This window comes from Miscanthus floridulus, chromosome 10 (genome assembly GCF_019320115.1).
Source record: "Miscanthus floridulus cultivar M001 chromosome 10, ASM1932011v1, whole genome shotgun sequence".
Lineage (NCBI taxonomy): Eukaryota > Viridiplantae > Streptophyta > Magnoliopsida > Poales > Poaceae > Miscanthus > Miscanthus floridulus.
In genome coordinates, this window is record NC_089589.1 from 108,546,219 (window position 1) to 108,563,157 (window position 16,939).

At 45.8% G+C, this 16,939-nt stretch overlaps 1 long non-coding RNA gene across 1 annotated transcript; it reads right to left on the bottom strand.

The window, feature by feature from the left end:
• Positions 1–2,267: 2,267 nt before the first annotated feature.
• On the bottom strand, positions 2,268–3,277 carry LOC136485285 (uncharacterized). The gene is made up of 3 exons (XR_010766390.1): positions 3,206–3,277; positions 2,527–2,598; positions 2,268–2,345 (listed from the first exon to the last, which is right to left on the bottom strand). It is a non-coding gene; the product is annotated as an uncharacterized lncRNA (long non-coding RNA).
• Positions 3,278–16,939: the final 13,662 nt, after the last annotated feature.

Below are 16,939 nucleotides of genomic sequence, written 5' to 3' on the forward strand. Positions count from 1 at the left end.
TGCAGCCACGACGAACCACGATCAGAAGACGAGGATTCCACACAAATCTAGGACGCAACTAAGACGAAACGCGCACAATTTTTAATCCGGACGGATTGGCAAGGTAGATGAGAGGAGACGTTCTCTCGCTGTTCGTAGGAGAAAGCCTAGACGAAACACTCACAAAATAAAATCCAATCTAATCTATTATAAAGGCATCGACACCTTTTATTCATGGACACAGGCACCACGACTCATGTTGATGCACGCTGGCACCAAGACTCCACTTTGGACCCGGACAAAACTAAAAACTGGTTTAGCCAAAACTCGTACGCACCAGCACAAGACACAAGGACACCTAAACGGACTCGACCAAAACTAATCTGGACCAAAAGCAAACAGCGACTCAACCTGACGTGCTTCAAACCATAAATAATAAAAAATATTCTGGCCATGTTGCTAATCACGTCATTAGAATATATGTATCTCCATACTAGCCGCATGCTGAAATTTGCTGCCTTCTTTGCAGGTGATGTCCATATATATAGTAAATCACTTAGTAAAGAATTACTGTAATCTTGTAAATTAGAATAGTAATTATCGTAACTCAAAGTGGTTACAGAATAAGTTATTCTATGACCAGCTACAATATATATATATATGCCAATAATAATTCACGTAATATCCACCTCACAGAGCCGACAAACATATATTTTTTTGGCTTTGTCTTTTCTGCTTTCTTGAATGTTGCACTACTAAATAGCCGACCGTAGTAAATTTCTCCATGTGCAATATATTTTCGGCGTGCCTCCATGACCCTCAATGATTGTGGCAGAGTTGGGGGGTGCCGGTGCGCATGTGGGCTAGTAGGCTCTAGGGATGGCCCTCGTCAGGCCCATCCGTGCGGAATCTGCACCAATCTTTCGGCCAGCATACGCTGACGGAAGTAGCCCACCAACTGGCCCTTCCTTTCTCTTTTAGTCCGGCTCCGGCAAGTTTCAGCCCAACAAAAGTATGTTTGGTTCGGTTGAGCTTCACCATTTCTCTTCCTGGGTGTCGTTCATGTTCTATTTTTAACCTAATTTCATTGGTCACCAAATATTGTACTGATAATAATCTAACTGAATTATTTCACGTTTTTTCTTAACGTACTGTGGTATTATTTGTAGCATTTTCATTGTACCACACACGCTATGTTTTACATTGTTCTATGCCGACTTCAATTGTGTCGTCCCACGTGTACAATTTTTCCGGATTACATCATTTCTTGTTTCGCATGTTTATATGGAACGTCATAAATAAATTATACTAATATTAATCAATCATTTTATAATATAGTGGCTGAACATCCATGTTTAGTTCAAAACAATGCGTGCGAACGTTTTATCTTACGGACCAGTGCTCACTAATATTACTAGTATAGTGCCCGTGCTAACGCTACGGCTTCATTTAAAAACAACCAAACGACGATATATATATATGGTTTATGTAAATATGTTGATAATGAAGCTGGATTTCTGACATGACGTATATACACGAGTTTCAATGGTAGTCTTTCTTAATTGTAGGCTTGATGAAGTTAACAGTGCACTTCATAGTACTCAATTTATTTGGTTTCTGTCTCTCTAAAAAATAAAATGGCCATGAGTTATATGACATTTTATGAAGATTACTTCATAAGAGCACAACTAAGCCGACTAACTATTGTACTATCAACTTCCTTCATTATCAGTCTATCACATAAATCAGTGTATGACTGACCACACAGTAAAGAAAGTCTATCACATAAATCATTATATGATCTAACCACACAGTAAAGAATGTATTTGAAGTCACACCCTGAGACCCTGGTCTTTTGTCGTTAATTCTGCATTCCAAAGAATAAAAAGAAAAGAAGGATAATTAGTAGGATAACATACAGAGTAATAATAATTCAATAGGATATCAGATTGTACAACAAGCTTGTAGAGACATTGAACTTCCGATCGGTTATGATCTTCCCTTTGACCAAGACATTGCATAATTAATTGCACAACTATGAGACTGACTGCCATTGTACCATAGCCTATATTTTACCTTGCAAAGACCACATAACTTCACACCTTGAAATGTTAACTTATTTATCTTTACTGATTTCACTCTTCTAATTATACTGTCAGAAGAAACTTTTCTTGTAAGAATTAAAGCAAGCACGGAATTGAAAAACCAAATGTGTGCATTAAGATAATTACTCCTGATGTCAAACCAAATAAGAAAACCAAGTGCGTGCTTTCCATAACCTGGGAACTAACCTAGACCATGGAACACGCCGCCCTAAGCATCTTTCAGCATCTTCCCTTGCTCCGTAGTGATGTTCTCTGCAAAGCCTGTGAGAGAAAAATGCTTACCTTCTAAAATCAATTTCTGAATGAACAATATGGCAGTTAGAAAGCTCTATGTTTTTATAGATGGCCTACAGAGCAGTAATACAATGAACTTAAAAACGTGGATCAACGGGTACAGGGCACGCTCATCACAATTTGACATAGTGGAAACTTGGAAAGTAACCTTATATTTTCATCAATTCCACAAGATATTGTAGAAAGTGTCACCCTTCTCAATCTCGTTCTTTTTGTTATCCTGAGAAATCAATTTCAAACTGAATCAACATAATCATGAGAAACCCAAGACGGTTATTGATATAAGAAAAATTAGATGCAAATACCATTCTACCCTACAGCGGTTACAGCTATAAGAACTGCATTAAAATATAGTTCCGTGTCAAAAATAAAAGGCATCGTATCCCCACCCCACCAAGCTGATTTCAGTGCCTGAGTTTAAAAGTAAAAGTAGCAGGGTCAAGCCAAGAAAAATAAATGAATACATTCCTGCTCAATTTTAATGGGCACTATATGATGTAAGTTGGGTCATTAGGTCCATGATAAATAGGTTACATCCATATGAGTGGTCTCATTGCTGGCCCTTTCACCATGATAGCAACACAAATGTAACACTTGGAGGCATACGCCTTCAAAAGCAAACTCATCAACTAAAAAAGTTTCAACAGAAGTACAGGTACTCGTCCTTGTTCACCTAGCTGTTTGGAGAAAGTAATAACAAGTTCTGGTTAGGAAAAGAGGGGCAAAATAGAAGGGGCCGGGAAAGCTAAACAAGCAAGCCAGCTGAAGTTTCATATTCACTTGGAAACAAATTAGCACTGTTGGACTAATCTGGCCGCTCCGCTTACCTCAGTGATTAAGTAGAAATTTTCTTCAACCAGCTTCTCGAAGTTATCCACACCTCTTTACTGAGGCATGACTCCATCACCGTCACCTGAATATGCCAAATACAACAGGCAATCAACGCCGACATGTATTCCTCACAAAAGATCTTCGTTTCAAATCATGGATACTGACCTTGGGCCACAGAGGTTTTTGATACAACGGGTTCTTCACTGGACTCCCTTTGCTCCACCGAGAAAGGCACTGGTGAAAAATCAACCCAATTGAAGGCACTGGTGAAAAATCAACCCAATTTGACTGAGCCTCCTTGAACCTCAAGAAGGCCTCTAGCTTGTCCATGGCACCCGTCACCGCCTGCAGCCCACTCGTGTTGGGCAGTGGATCCGCAACGGCGCTGGTTGCCGCCGCCGCCACCGACAGCTTTGCGGTATCCGCCTCCGCGCACCCAACCTTACCACCAGCGAGACCGTAATAACAACAAAAATCAGATCAAAACCATAGACCTGAAGGAGCCACATGCACGGGGATGGAGGGTGATCAGAACCTTGGCGCGCTTCGGAGGCTGCTACGACGCGACATCGTCACCCGCTCTCGGACCCCCCGCCGCGTTCTCCGCGGGCGCCGGCGCGCCCTTTTCCTCCTCGTCCCCCGCCGCCGGTCGCTTCGCCGCGGCGATCTGCCTCATCTCAACCATCATCACAGAGTTGGCGGCGCGTGAGATCCCAGCAGGCGCGCATGGATCCTGCCTGCTGGGCCTCACGCCTGGACTCGTGGGCGGCGGTGGGGCGCATCCTGGGCGCATGCGTGCTCTCTTCCCCGAGGAGCGTTGATGATTCATTTTTTTTGAAGAAAAAAGGCTATGGTCAGGGAGATTCGATCCTTGGTTGCGGTGGCCGCGGAGGGCGTGCTTTGAAGCGCAGGTGGTGCGGGTGACGGGAGCGTTGAAGCCTCCGTGATGAGTCTCAAGTTTTCAATTATAGTAGAGATGAAGAAAAAAGGCTATGGTCAGGGAGATTCGATCCTTGGTTGCGGTGGCCGCAGAGGGCGTGCGTTGAAGCGCAGGTGGTGCGGGTGACGGGAGCGTTGAAGCCTCCGTGATGAGTCTCAAGTTTTCAATTATAGTAGAGATTTGTAGGGGCGGCTCAAGATCATTTGTAGGGGCGGTTTGATCAGCGGCCCCTAACAAACCATCTCTACAAATCATGCATTTGTAGGGGCGGTTCCCAGACCGCCCCTACAAATCGATTTGTAGGGGCGGCTGGTGTTATCAGCCGCCCTTACAAATCGATTTGTAGGGACCGCCCCTATATTTGTTGATTACAATAAACAATTTCAAAGACAATAATTACCAACAATTATATTTTACCCAATATCTTTCATGCAAACCCTAGTCTAATTTCATCAAACACAAATTTATAAAAACAAAATTAATAAAAAAACAAAACCCTAGATCTAGATCTACATGCACATGAAACATCCATAAAACTAACTAATTGGTCACTAAAATCAAGAAATATGGACCAAATAAAGGTATGATCTTGTTCCCCTACCTAATTTATCCTAGTACATTCAAAACTTGGGTCTAATTCGCTTCATAAGTAGCTCAAGCACCATAGAAGAGAGAGAAAAACAAAACTCTAATTACTCACTAATCAACCATTAAAACTTCAAAAAAAATGTGGACTAGCATTTTCTTACCTTCTACAACCTCTCCACCAAAGGATTTGAGACCAAAACCTTATCCCCTTAGTAGAGCAATTTTTGGGAGGTGCCCAAGGCCTCTCCACCTTTCTTTCACGGGTTGGAGTGAGTGACCCGAGGTGGAAGAATGTGCTGCTGTTTTTTATATGTGGGTCATTTGTAGGGGCGGCCGGTGATTGAGCCACCCCTACAAATAGCAGGTAATTATACGCGGGGCATTTGTAGGGGCGATTTAATCACCAGCCGCCCCTACAAATAGAAACACCGGGGGCGGCTGGTGAGTGAGCCGCCCCTACAAATCAGACCCCTTTGTAGAGGCGGCTCGTATCACCAGCCGTCCCTGCTGTTTCATTTGTAGGGGCGGCTGGTCCCTCGGCTCCCGAGAACGCCACTGTAGGGGCGGCTCCATCACCAGCCGCCCCTACAAAAAATTTGATCCGTTGCTACAAACCGTTTTTCGCGTAGTGGCTGAACCGCTGAACCTGCACTAATCGGACCAAGTGGACAACACAAAATCTCTCAGCCTGCATGTGCAGACAAGTAGCCCATATTATCTGTGAACAAATTCACGGACTCACGAACTAATGCCGACACAATGCTTCTGGTCAAAACGTATCTTGTCTGCGCTCAAGCCGAACCTGATATGCGAACAAATGGGGTTTGCGGAAACAGGAAATGTAGTAATTCGAGTAAGTCCAACCTTCAAGGAAGAAGGAAGGCAATTCGTCGCTTGTTCGTTGCAAGTTCTTTCCTTTCCTCAGCTCCATCTCCATCCCCTGCTCTTAGATTAGAGTGAACCCCAAAACTAGTTTAGTACCTGAATGAGATTGCTGGCACTTATGACGAGAAAACTAACTCTTTCTTCTATTTATGAAAATCTACATATCAACAGCTAGTAGTGTACCCTTAGTGCCGTAGTGCCAATCTACTCCGCCGCCTAGTGAGCTCATGTTGTCGAGCTAGCCATAGGGGTAGCAAATCGAGTTGAAGTAAGCGGGGTGATAGATTGAGAACACGGGTCATATTAGCAAACATGTAGTTAGGAGGGGTTTAATCATGAATCCATTTATTCTTCTTTTTATTAAAACTTTTTCCTTACTCCATTAAGTTCGCCACGAAAAAAACAAATCCTTTTATAGCTCGTCATTTATTGGCAAAAATCAAAAAGATCAATTTGAAGGAGGAGAAAGAAATAGTAGTAACGTGGTCCCGGGCATCTAGCATTCTACCCGCAATGGTTGGCCATACAATCGCGATTCATAATGGAAAGCCCTTGCTCTTTTATCAAAAAAGGTAATTCTAAAAAAATCAAAAAGAAGGCTAGGCCTTGCTCTACCTTTTCTTTTTTGGAAAAAAGTCTTTTTTTATCTCACTAAACTGTCGCAGTGCCTCATTTCTCCTCGAACTTTAAAATTAAACATCTTAACCCCCCTCCCTTAACTCCTAAAATCATTGAAATTATCTCCCTGTGCTGAAGTGGTTTTCAAGGTGGTTCGATACTTTATTTTTTTATTAAAAAATTGGTGAACATCTGATCTAACAATTTCTCTAAGATCTCAAAAATCTATAGAATTAGAATGGGACACTATGAACTCAAATAAAATATTTGAAGGCCGTGAAAGTAAAAGCTTCTAAAGATGAGACCTTTGGGCGGGGGAGGGGGGTTAGGGTTGATATTTTTTTTATATTTTGTTTTTCACTTTTATTGGCGGATGATGTTAGAAAAGTAATTAGAAAAATCGTAGTGTGTTAAATAATGATAGTCTGTCTCCAAAGAAAATATGGTAGAGTCTATTTCGGAAATGATGGAAAGGACGATTAAGCGATTCCAAGGCGGCAACGAATATCCCAACCTAGGGTTTGACTTCGTTCTTACGATTTTGGTGATGGAGAAGCATTCGATGATCTCGTAGGGGATCTCCCCTTTGTAGGAGCTGCTGGCTAGCACCGCTGCCACAATCGCGTCACGATAGGACCCATCTAGAGTTCTAGCGAGGACTGCTCTTCCCGGTTCCGTAAGAGCATGGGACACTCTGATTTTCATCTTGTTGCTGAGATCACGCAGGATCCCTCCAGTATCCTACGGGAACACGGCTTGCGGCAGATTGAGGGTGATTGGCAGTATTATTAAGGGGGCCCTAGCCACGTCAGTGGCTACGGAAAAAACCCTAGTTTACGATCTCCTTCTGCTGGGGTCGCTATTTGCAAGTTGAGGCTTGTAATACAATAGTTCCGGTGAGGAGATTGCCCACCCGAAGCTAGGGGACCCGCCTGTGTAAAGTGCCATTAACGCAGGCGCTAGAATGGAGGCGAGCACCCTGCTTGCCTCCGTAGTAGTAGTGTGTGTTTAGTGTTTATTATTATATAGTCTAGTTGATACATGTCCTAGTAGGTCTTGGTACATGACTGAGTATGACTCTACATCTATTTTGAGAATGATACTATTTCTAAACCTATTGTATCTTTAGAACTCTGTCTCTATTCTTAATCGTATCTATCTATGTACTTCTAACAAGGATCATATGTGAAATTAAGAACATAATTTCATTACTAGGTAAATGTCCGTGCGTTGTACGGGGACCATGATGTTTTTGACTGAACTTAGTAATAATTAAAAAACGTTGTTTCCACTTGCTTGTGCTTTTGCCACATACATGAACCTATGGTTGGTAGTGTTCAGCATATTGGTTGTTGGACACGAGTGATATCTCTTCAGAATTCATGCGTAACCACGCAGCAGAAGCAGCAATATGTGAACCAATGCAGCCACTGAGCCGCGCGCTCTGCATGGATCATGCCGCACGCGGCACTCCGGTCTCCGGCAGCAAGCTAGCTGGCGCGGGCCGTGGATTAATCCGCGCGATGGATACGAAGGGCATAGCATAGTAGGGCTCCACGCCGGTCCGCAACTGGTGCGCGCTGGGTATTGCTCGCCCGGGTGGCCCAACAGCACCGCCACGCGGAGGTCGGCGATGCGCCACACCACGCGTTGCAGCCACCGACGGAGCCACAGCTCGCGACGGGCACAGACGGTCTTTGTTTCGCAAGTTCCACAGGGGCCACATCCCTGTAAAATCGACGGAGGCGGGCTGCGTGGTTAAGGCATGTGTTTGGTTGGCGGTTTGAGGTGTGTATTGTACGTGGGCGTGCAACGCAGCTGACGACACAGACAAACGGTCTCAGTTTCGTGTCACGCGCGATCGACAGAGTGAGGGTCGCACGTGTTGTAAGGAGTGAGGCGATAGGGTGGCACGGACGCAGATGATTCCCTTTTTTCTTATTTTATTTATATAAAAATAAAATATAATAAAAAAGTGTAGAGATTTGCATATTATATTTGACACCGGGTCCTATATGAATAGGTGGGATTTGGTTTCACCGGATAGATGATTACTTCAGAGTCTTTTTTAAGTGCAGAGAAGAGATAAATATTATAGATATAGAAGGAGTAAAGCGATCCATCCATTCTTGTATAACCACACACACCACAACGTTCACACTTACCATACTAGACTAGAGTAGCCAAGTGCCTCCTGACCATATGTGAGATATGGATGCAAAACACCAAACCTATGGATCGATACACCACTACCTCCAGTAACGATCTATGCAATCACCAGTTGTAGCATGTAAAGAAATCAACCTTTATTTTCCGATGATGGAAGAGTAATCTCTCGATCGAACACAGTGCCATCGATCTAAGATGATGGTGAGAACGCTTATTGGTTAACCTAGATGGAGGAGTGAGGAGTCCCCAAAGGTGAGCCCAGAACCTCGGGTTGGCCTCGTCAACAATCTTATCCAGCCTCGCCGCCATGTCCATGGTCATGTAGTTTTTCCAATCGCCGACCTGCCCCTTCCTGAAGATCATGCAATGTAATCGCCAATGAGTATCATGCATGCATGGCAGCTCTAGGAGTTCTGGCCCTTGTGTTCATTAGCACAACAAGAATGTAGGACAGTGAGCAATTATTATTGTGGGCGTGTTTACCTCTTATTGACCCAACAAATGAGGCCAATCCCAAATGTTTGTGTGATCATGTAACATCCTCTAGATTGATATATATACACGCACTGTGTTCATGCCTTCTGGTTGTGCTTATTCTTTCAGCATAACGTTGACCTAGCTTGCTTCTCTTAACAACACAAAAATGTCTGTGTCAAAGTCCGCGAGTTGTCTTTGGTTCACAGTTATATTGTTTAACCCTTTTATATGCTTATGGCTTTGTCAACCATTTGACCTGATCACTATTGCCGCTGGATCCAACTAGGATTAGTCTTGATCACTGATGTGTTGATGCATTAAATTAATTAGGTCGTTCTGCCTAATTAATCACGCACGGTGGTTCTGCCATCGGGTTTTTTTTTTGCGACAATGAAATCCTTGATTAATCAGGAAGCATCATGATTACAATCTTCAATCAACAGATTAGCAATACAGGTTGGGGCTCAACGCCACTCACCCATCCTGTTGTCATCCGAGACAAATCATGAAAGAAGCACTAAGCTCTCAAATTTCCCTGATGATCGGAGAAATACGTGATCGCTGCAGCTCTCCCATCTCCCAAAGTTTCACCAGCTCTTGGCTGTCCGTTTCGAATTATACTCTGCGAATGCCCATGTCACCAGCCAGAATAATGCCCTCTTAAGAGGCAACATACCCCTTCGGCCCCTGCGTCGCTCTCCCCCGAGGGCGACTCGGGCGGCGCCGTCGCCCCCGCCTTTGGGCCCCTCCCTCCATCCTCCCTGTCTCGGCCGCCACCAGTGCTCGCCGCCGGAGCTCCGGTGGAGGGCAAGGACGGCGGTGGCCGGGTGTCTCCCTCCCTCTCCATCCCTCTCCCGGTGAAGACCTGCGCCGTCGTCGCGCTTCTCATGGTGTTGGCTGGTGGCCCGGATCCGGCCTCTCTGTGGGTGGATCTGGTTCCCCGTCGGCTAGATCCGGCTCGGGCGGCGTGGGGGTGGTGCCGGCGCATTTCGGGCTGGTCCGTTAGGTTCCGGTGCGATTCTTCACGGGGAACCTCGGCCGGCGGCGCCTCTGGCACCGGGGCGGGAGGACCCCTCCCTCCCCCGCCCGGATCTGCTCTCCCCGGCCAGGATCTGTAGTCGCGTCTCTCCCGGGGGGGCTCCTCGGCGTGCTCTTCGGGGGGACTCGACCGACGGCACACCCGGTCCGTGGTGGGCGGAGCCGGCACTCTCCGCCCTGGATCTGCGGAGGAGGTGCTCTCCTGCCTTCACCGACGTCGGGGGCGGCGGCCCGCCGCGGCACCCTTCGGGTCTGGTGGGGCTGGGAACAGATGTAGTGGTGGCAGTCGGCCTTGGCCTCCTTGGTCGGGGCTGGCGTTCCTCTGCTGGATCCGGCGTGCTGATGGTGGAAGTTCGTAATGGGGATGCTGGAGGCACTGCGCGGTGGGTTTTGACGCTGGGACTGCTTGCCAGGGGTTGGGACGGTGGTGGGCTGGGCGACTGGGGCTTCTTCTGATCCCGGCCCTCTTCTCCCCGCCACCTGCCTTTCCCTTGCCAGGGCTGGTTCCTCGGGTTAGGCTACCTCTGTGGGACTCCGGCGGCGGCGGATATGGAAGAAGCATGAGGTCAGGACGAAAGCTTGGACAGCGACATCTGCGGACGCCGTGCCCTCTTTGGAGGTGTCCTTTACTACCTCTCTTCCTACCGTGTTGGATGTCGCAGGTGAAAACCTTCCCTCATCGGGCTAGCTTGTCGATGCTCTTGGCTTCATTTCCTTCTTGAAGGCTTTGCTAGGCGATCTAGATTCCACTGTGAACCTCTTGTCGTCGGTCATGGCGCTTCTCCTACAATGACAATGCTCGGTGTTGGTGCTCGGTGCTCCCTACTGTTCTCCAAGTTGTCTTTCTCTAGTTGAGGTGTCTTAGTTGGGTTTTTTTCCTTCGGCCAAGTTGTTGTTAGTTGGGTAGGTGTTGTTAGTTTGAGTAGATACGACCAAGCTACAAGTAGTGGCGTGAGTTGTGACAGTTGTTCAAAACTTATGCAGGATGAGTAGGGCACTCTCCTCAGTTGTATGGTTTTTCTAGCCCAGTTCCCATTCAAAAAACTGGGCTGGCACTTGTCTTTTTTCTTTCTTCGTCTAATAAAAATAGCGGCAAAGCTTTTGCCGTCCTTTCTAAAAAAAAATTATGCCCTCTTTACATGCTGTGACTTCCATCGTCAGAGCATCCAGGCTGAAGGGGTGCCAGTTCGCTTTTCCACCCCTGACCAACGATCGGATAGAAAGCCCCATCAAAGTTGCATTTGAACCATCCCTCAGGCGGTGCTCTCCACTTCGGCTTACTGATGCCCACAGCCGGCTGCCTTGGAGGCTTAGCGAGCTGCCATAGGTCGTGCGCCAAATCGACAGTCCATTAAACAACCCTCTTCAACGAGCTGGTCAGCACCGTGGCGGTGTTTGTTTCGCTGCAGTTGTGCCATCTGGTTGTGCTTATTCTTTCAGCATAACGTTGACCTAGCTTTCCTCTCTTAACAACAATAAGATATCGGTGTCAAAGTCTGCGATTTGTCATTGGTTATTTGAATCTAATTCACAGTTATATTGCTTAACCCTTTTTATACGTTTACCACTTTGTCAATCATTTGAATTGATGACTATTGCTGGCCGGTGGATCCAATCGATACATTAATTAGGGAGTAGGCACATTAATGCACAATTGTTGGTGTAGGGCTGGGCGATCAGTTTAAACCGAAACATCGGTTCGGTATCCGGTTTTCAAAACTTCAATTTCCATGAATTGAGAACCGGTCGGTTTATTAAACAATACAAAACCGACGAGTTCGGTGTCAGGTTCTTACTTCGGTTTTCGGTTTAAGATTGGAAAAACCGAAGCATGCCTCGCCCATTATCCCTCATGCTATCTGCACCCAGATGCGCCTTGTCGCCGCCTCCTAGCCGTGGACGTGTTGCCGCTTGGCACTCGCTCCACTCGACATAGCGCACACGCTCGTTGCCTGCTGCTCACCCCCTCAGTGACTGGCGACGCTCAGTCGCCCAGCGCCCACCGCGCCGTCCCCTGCCCCCGTCTCCGCCCCTGCCCAGCACCTACCGCGCCATCCCACACCGGCTGCGGCCTTGCTCGCTCGCGGGCCAGCAGTCGTGTCGCCCTAGCAGCCTCGCCCGCTCGAGAGTCGAGTCTCGCCCCCGCGTAGCGCGCACTCACGGCAACCGCCGCGCCACCATAGGGTGCAAGGAGATAGGGATAAAGTTTGGAAAGGAGTAGTTGTTGTCTCGCTGACATGCTGTGATGGCCAGGTAGGGTCGTCTAGGGGGTTGGATGGAGTGGTTGCCTAGGTGGGCTCAATGCTTTTTTTGGGCTTTGCTAGGACCACAGCAGGCTGGTTTACGTATATTTCTATGTTTCTTGATTCCTCGCTGACACTGAACACTAAACTTCTAGGATTTAAAAATTGAAGCCGAAATTGAAAAACCAAAATTTTGGTTCGGTTCAGCTCGGTTCGGTTCGGTGTTTCAGTTTCGGCTTAAAAGTGCCTAGCTAGATATCGGTGAGATGAATATCTTACTTTTGCCTGTTAGAAGATTCTCCCTAGCTCAAATTTGCCTTTGTTCACTACTACAACCAATTTGTGGAGGGAGGTATAGATACTCTATAGAGGCGGCTAGGCCAGGTTGTTTTAAGCTTATGTTGTTACTAGCTAGCGTGCCCGTGCGTTTCTACGGGATAGCTAAACTTTTGTACTAAAAACACACGGATCGCATGATAAGATAATGATACTATGAAATTAAATACCAACGTTAAAGTGACATTTAATCCAAAAAGCAAAGTTCGTAAAATTAACACGGTCATGGAGAGCGCGGCGTCACAGGCTCACAAACTCTATTGTATAGACCTTTTCATGATGCGGCTAAGATAATGTTTTATACCGGCAGGAATAAATCTCCGATATCCATTTCTTTCGTGCGCCAAAACCCACCTCTGTAGTTTACATCCTAAATTCCATAGCCTGCTAGTGCTAATGATATTTGTTATCTACTACTCTCAACCTTTTTGCTTTACTATTGTCCCCCTTTGGATTGGTCAGGGATTCCTAGAATGCGGTATCTCATATTATCCATGTTTATTTGGATTTTGAGATTTTGAAGAGTAAAATGCATGCATTTAACTCAGAGAATTTCCAATAGTTTTGAAAAAAAAACAATTGGTAAATTAATGAGTTTTCTAAGTGGCTCAAAAAAGTTGGAAGCATATTTGTTGGGTTCCTCTAACTATTTTTAAAAATCCTACTCCTAAAAGATACAAGACATTTTGCAGCATGAATTCCGGACTATTTCTAAATCACCCTAACCATTTTCTTTTTTTTTCTCTTGTACATTTGCATTGGGAATCATATCCTTACTCCTTATTCTTCCCCACATCCTCCCATATCTAGATTGGCCGATTGATACACACGCATAAATTTCCATGCCATTGGATCGACTTTCCCAAGTGCGAAAGATAGTCGTTGGAGAGCAGTTTTTTTCAAGCTTGCCAAAAAATCAAGATTGGGAGTAGGTTTTTACAAACTCTTAGAGACGCTCTTAGGAGATGTTGTCACATAGGTCTATCAACTCTGAAAGTATAAATATACTGTGTTGCAATGGGAACAAAATAATGTCTGACCACCTCAGCGCAATCTAGAGCGGCGGCGACAGACCAACACGCGTTGCCACGACGGGATTCAATGACGGAAGTGCAACTTTAGTACCACCTCCTCACCATAATGACGCTATCTGGGCAAAGATCGACACGAGATTGAGAACGACTTCAGTACCACCTTTCACAACTCAAATGACGCCTATCTAGGAAACAAGCGACACAAGATCGAGGAGAGCGACTCCGAGTGCCGCCTAGGGTGTTGTTTTGGGTTCTAATCACCCTGGTCTTTACCGGTCCGCCTCCCAGAGTCTTGTTTAACTTATCATATTTAACTTATCATATAACTATAAAAGGCAGACCCCAGCCATTTAGGTCTAAAAACACATGGTGAACTTAATTCAAATCAAACAAAGAGAAGGAAATAAAACTTTAGTCAAAAATAAAAATATGATCAATATGTGATACACATCTGGATCAGAACCAGTACTGTTTCGTGAGAGGGGTGGTTGGACGCAATAAGGAGGGCACTAAGAAAAAGACTATCATTCATGAGAAATTCAATGAACACTGCAGGTGTCTCTCTAGAAATGACGGTTTTAGCTACAGAAGGTAAGAAGGAACAAGAGGACCTAGAGGCGTCAGAACAATGTATCCAATTCCTGAATCTGACAAATCACCTGAGCATAATAATATTACCAAATTCCTGCTATAGAAGCATTACTTTGCAACTTAGAACAACCCAGAGGTCCAGATAGTTACAAACAAATGAATTGCTGGTGAAACACTTATTAATAGCTAAATGTTCCAAAGTTCATTTTTTTATAGGATTAACAGCATGGAGTCCAAAACTGGGACAGTTTTTTTTTCTGACTTTTTTCTGACAAAATCGATGACAAGAAATTCACCATCAAACACAAATTAATGATTCAATTTTATGAAGTGAATTTACAGTTTTCTAGAACATCTTGCAAAGGTCAACACTATATTGATAAGCTTGTCAAGGCGCACATAGACATATCCTGCATTCGTCCATGCCTTTGCCAATTTGGAGAACCAGCTGATGGTCAGAGCCTCACTTCACAAGCCACAGGGAGTACAATTCTCAAGATAAAAGACTGCTCATTAATTGCAAACCAAATTTTTTAGCGCTTAATAAGCAAAGTAAAATAATGTCATTAATAAGGAGATCATGGTAATCTCACCAAGATGGTTTAGTTGCACAGCAGCATAGTGCATAATTCTAGAGCATATATTTTGATATGCAAAAGCACTTTTGTTACCTTAGAGTGGAAACGCTCATCTGAATAGGCAATAAAAGATTGATGTTGCACCTCCTGTCAAGTGGTTGAAACCTATTGTTGAAATATTGATAGACTTTAGAAAACGCTCAAAGCCTTCTACAGCTGCAGATTAATTAGAGTATATATCCAAACTTCAACTCAGTGGAGAAATGCCATATTGGTAATGCAGTCCTAAAATTGGAATATTTGGGTGTCTCAACACATATTCCACTTGGCATTATCTGATCCAGCAAAAATATCAGGTAGCAATCTGCAACGATGACCATGCTATAATCAGTATCTACTGAAAGGTAGAAAGCCACTCAACAAATACAATGACAATTAGAAAAGGTCCTGGTTTTGAAGGGCTGCAAAGAGATTCAGTTGGCTTCCTATTTGCTCTTGTTCAAGTATGAACCAGAGCTTAGCAAGAGGCCATTCTATGGTAACTATCCATCTGTCAACGAGAACTATATCAATCGTTGAAAAATTCAGAAGCAAGTCTAGTGCCTCATAAAACACCCAGCCGTCCATATATAATCTAGTCGCTGACTTGCTAGAGAAGAATCACCGGCCCAAATATCACAACTGCAGCGGACAAAAATTTAAGAGTATGGACCAACAGAAGAGTTGAGAGGCAGAGATATCCAAACAATGGCATTCTCCAGTGCAGTTAACGCCTCAATGTACCTCCAAAACATCTCCACTGAAGTCTGCCTTGCAGATTCTGCCAACAGCATAAGGGATCCACCCGTTAACCAATCTCTACACTCAAGTATACTTCATTTTGTAAAGATTCAACGATCGGATTACAATTCTGGTTCAACGGTCCTACACTGTTCCTCATCTGGACACCTGAATTTTTTTCTCATTATATGCAAATATCATCATCGAGAAGTGTCTGGCCTTCTTATTATTTGTTTTGACAGTAAAATTGGCACATGTCGCAGTTAGGAAATCACGCGTTCCGGTCAACAATAGAACATGGCTTGGGGACCATGGTGACTCACCGATGGGCGCGCAGGAGAGAGTGTGCGCGACGCGGGAAGATCTGGCTGCCGAGGAGAGTTGTTGCAGTGTCGCCGTGGTTCGGTCGAGGGGCTTGGCGGGCAAGAGCTTTTCCGTGTCGTCGCGTCCTAGCCGGCACCCTCGGCTCAGCGAATCCGTCGCGCAGGGCACGGTCGTGGTCGTGGCGAGGTCGTCGCGTGCTTCTCGGATCAGATTGGCCTCATCCGTAGTCGCTGCATCCCCAAGACACCGCGCCGGGCGTGGTTCCTCGTGGACAGAGGCGCAACAGAGGAGCACGGAAGGGAATCCTCCACGCCGCGACGGGCTGGGAGCGGGACTGTGTTTGTGCAGGGCTGTGAGTGGGGCTGTGTTTGCGCAGGGCTGGGAGCGGGATCAGGCAGCCACGGGAAGGAGGAGCGAGAGAAAAAGGAATGGCAGGCTGCGGTTGATTGCGTGGGACGGCGGCGAAGCTGTCGGTGATTACGGTGATTGCTGTGAATCCTCGGGGCTCGCACGATGATTGCGTTTCCATTGCATTGATTCCTCGGTGCCGGGTGTACTGCATGTGCGGGCGAGCGAAGCCACGTGCGGGCGAGGAGCGAGGTTTCCTTTTGCGCGCGCGAGCGATGGCGGCGTTTGCGTGAGGTTTTCCTTTTGCGTGCGCGCGCCATCGGGGGCTGATCGCGGTATCGCATGGAGGAAGGCAGAGCGACGACCCCAACAATTGTCGTTGTCTTAATTTTGTTCTTTTTAGTGGCAGGAGATAAATAAGCGATTCATAAAGATGACTGCCCAGCCTCCTTCAGAAGTCGATTTTTAGAGACTGTTATCAATCACAACCACCTCTACAATTCGTTTCTCAGAAACCATCTAAAAAGGTCATGTACCGGTGGCGCTGAGCCAAAAGCGGCGACGAACAGCACACCGACAGGTGCGGCCGGCCAGGTGTGCGTGTCGTGCGTCTACGTGGCACGGCAGATGACCCTTGCTTTTTTTTTTTGAAAAAACCGTATGACCCTTGATGATTTTGGTAGAATGACAAACCTTGTCACTCGTCAGGCGACAGCGGGATTCGGCCGGAATTAGGTCCATCCGTGCTGAACCAGCTTTCAGCCAGCATATATGCGGACTG